Source organism: Oryctolagus cuniculus, chromosome 14 (genome assembly GCF_051225735.1).
Source record: "Oryctolagus cuniculus isolate XC-2025 breed Fujian yellow rabbit chromosome 14, ASM5122573v1, whole genome shotgun sequence".
NCBI classification, from domain to species: Eukaryota; Metazoa; Chordata; class Mammalia; order Lagomorpha; family Leporidae; genus Oryctolagus; species Oryctolagus cuniculus.
The window spans coordinates 39,326,539-39,329,554 of record NC_142880.1 but is presented as its reverse complement, the minus strand read 5'-3'; the positions used below and the strand labels follow the sequence as shown (position 1 = coordinate 39,329,554).

Sequence of the window (3,016 nt, the reverse complement as noted above, 5' to 3'; positions counted from 1 at the left end):
CGCGAAGTGCGTGGAGACCGCGGAGCGTGCGCGCAGAGCCGGGAACCCGCCGGCGGCGCAAGGCGCCGAGAAGCCGTGCGGAGCCGTGAAGCTGCCGCGGGGCGGGGCGAGGTGCCAAGAAGCTGCTGCGGGGCGAGGTGCCGAGAAGCAGCCTCGGGGCGAGCGCCACCGGGAAACCGCGGGGATAAGAGAAGCCGCGGGAAGTTTAGAAGTAAAATGAGAGAAATAGGAATGCTGGAAGATAGAAGTAAAATGGGAGAAATAGGAATGCCCGGAGATAGAGAAATAGAGAAATAGAGAAATAGAAAGGCCTCCCTACAACACTGCAATGTGAGAGCTTGGATTCAGTCTGCCTGATTAAGTGAGGCGATGAGCACCTGGGCGGCTAGCAGCTTATGCGCCGCAGGTCACCGAAGACAGGCACGAATTAACATCAGTAAGGCTTCCCCACAATACAATAATGAGAAAGCTTGGATTCGGTCTGCCTAATTAAGGCGGTAAGCGCCAGCAAGCAGCTCGACCAGAGTATGAGCTGCAGGTCACCGAAGATAGGCACGAACCAACACTAATAAGTCTCCCCCACAAAAAGGCAATGAGAAGGCTTGGATTCGGTTTGCCTGATAGAGCTTGTAAGCCCCTGCAGGCAGAGCAAAGCATGCGCTGCAGGGCACCGAACACAGGCACGCATCAGCGCCTAAAAACCTCCTCACAACATGGCGAAGAGAGGACCCGGATTCGGTTTGCCTGATGGATAGGACTTGTAAGAGCCTGTGGCAACTCTAGCAAGTAGAGCAGAGTGTGTGCCGCGGGACACCGAAGACAGGCACGTATCAACGCCAAAAAATAAAAAGAAAGGGGGATCTGTGGGGAGCAACCGGACTAGACTAAGTTACTGGAATTAAGACTTATTCTATGCATCTGCTCTCCCACAATATGGCGCTGGGAGAGAAGTAAACAGCTTCCGCACAGCTGCCTCCAGTTCAACCAATTAACTGTAGGACTTGTTCCTGATTGGAGAGCAGCGTACTCGGCGTGTGGGCAGCCGAGTTGGGATTGGCGGAGGAGGACTATAAAGGAGGAGAGAGATGGCATGCACCAGGAACATCTATGGGGAACATCTAAGGGAATCCGTGCAGCCCCCAAGAGAACCGGCCGGCGGTGTGCCACTCCCCTGCGGAAGTGGGGAATGTGGCCAGGGGGAACTGCCCTTCCACGGAGGTGGAAGGGATAGTAGCCAACCCGGGAAGAACCAGCAGCAAACCCGGGGAGGGCCGAGCAGACGAAAGAACAGCGCAGGGTTCAGTGTCGTTCCTCCACGAAGAGGGGGAGCGACACTGGATGAAGCACCTGGCTTCATCCTGGCCCAATCCGGGCTGTTGCAGCCATCTGGGGAGTGAACCAGCAGATCGATCTCTCTCTGTCTCTCTGCCTTTCAAGTAAATAAGTAGATCTTAAAAATATTAAAAATGTGTATCTTACATGCAGCAAGTTTACTTAGAACTTACTGTTGGAAGATATTGACAGGTATGTAGATATTCACCACATCATTATTTATGATAATTAAAAAATGAGAAACAGTTTAGCTATTCAGCAATGCAGAAGTGGTTAAACAATGTGAACCTGCAGGGAGTATTATACAACAGGTGCAGATTATAAAACTGCATGAACAATATCGGACACCTAGTGTTGACTGAAGGAAAGGAAAGTCACAAAGCAGTAGACAGTTTGATGCCGTTTCTGCAAAGCAACAACTACCAACAACGAAAAGAAAGTGTGTGTTTGGGTATAAATCTTTCGCGTTTTACTAAAGATTTCCGTGGAGAAAGTGTGTGGTTGAGTATAAATCTTTCGCCTTTTACTAAAGATTTCCGTGGAGAAAGTGTGTGTTTGGGTTAGGTGTGATTGCGTGAACATCCACGCCCAGATCACCTGGGAAGATTCAAGCCCTGCCCGTCCTGGTGGTGCCTTCCTGGAAGCTCTGGGAGTTGGAGCTCAGAGAAAGTGAGTTCCGTACACCATACACTAGTTGCACAAAGAGGGTGTTTTCATATGCACCTCGTGCAGCCATCAGCGAATAAAACATTTGAAAAGGAAGTAAATAAAGTGAAGCTGATGGATGTAAACAATCTGACGCTGGGAAAGCACCTGCTCTCGTGGACTCTCATCCACATGGCAAAGCCCTACACAGACCCCAAGCCTGCCCCAGGGCTCTTGCAGCTTGGGTGCATGGTGGCCTCCAGCCCTGCCAGGGAGCCACGTGCCTGCCTTGGATGTAGGGCCACCGGCTCTTGGCTGGAAAAATGAGACAATAAGAATGACATCCCCTGTTTAGCACAAGGAGCACCCAAGATGGCAGGGGGACATTCTAAGGAAAGAGACCACGGCTCGTATCTTGCGTGCAGGGGCAGTTGTGGCTTAGATCCCCTACCTCCTGAATCAGAGCCGCAGTTTGAGTCCCAGCTACTCCGCTTCTGCTCCAGCTTCCTGGTAATGCACCTGACAGGCAGCCGAGGACGGCTCAAGTACTTGTGCTCCTGCTGCCCACGTGGGAGACCTGGGTGGAGTTTCTGGCTCTTGGCTTTGGCCTGACCCACACCTGGCTGTTGTGGGCATTTGAAAAGTCTCTCTCCGACACCTTCTGTCCCTTTGTCAATCTGACTTCTGAATAAATTACTTTTTTTTAAGTTTGTGTGTGTGGGAGGGAATAAAGGGGACACTGTCAGTGATGAAGACAGCAAGCAGGAAGGCTTCTTAGCCATCTTCCCGGAGGGCTCACCCCAGAGAGCTGTCACAGGCCCCCCACCCCGTCCCGGCACTGCAGACCTGCTAGTACGGGGGTATTTTCAGTCCAGCAGCTCCAGCTCCTTAAAGTCTGATGCATCTAAGGAAGGGCCAGGAAACAGGCCAGGCCTTGGGAGTCACGGGTGTCTTTACCTTACCGTGAACCTGCTGTGGACGAGAGGGTGTCACATTGAGCCGTGGCCTTGCTACTGCAGCTGTGAGGCCGGGCCCTGCA

The 3,016-nt window shown here is 52.3% G+C and overlaps 1 pseudogene; it reads left to right on the top strand.

The window, feature by feature from the left end:
- The first annotated feature begins 1,837 nt into the window (after window positions 1–1,837).
- On the top strand, window positions 1,838–1,871 carry LOC149122301 (U5 spliceosomal RNA; annotated as a pseudogene).
- Window positions 1,872–3,016: the final 1,145 nt, after the last annotated feature.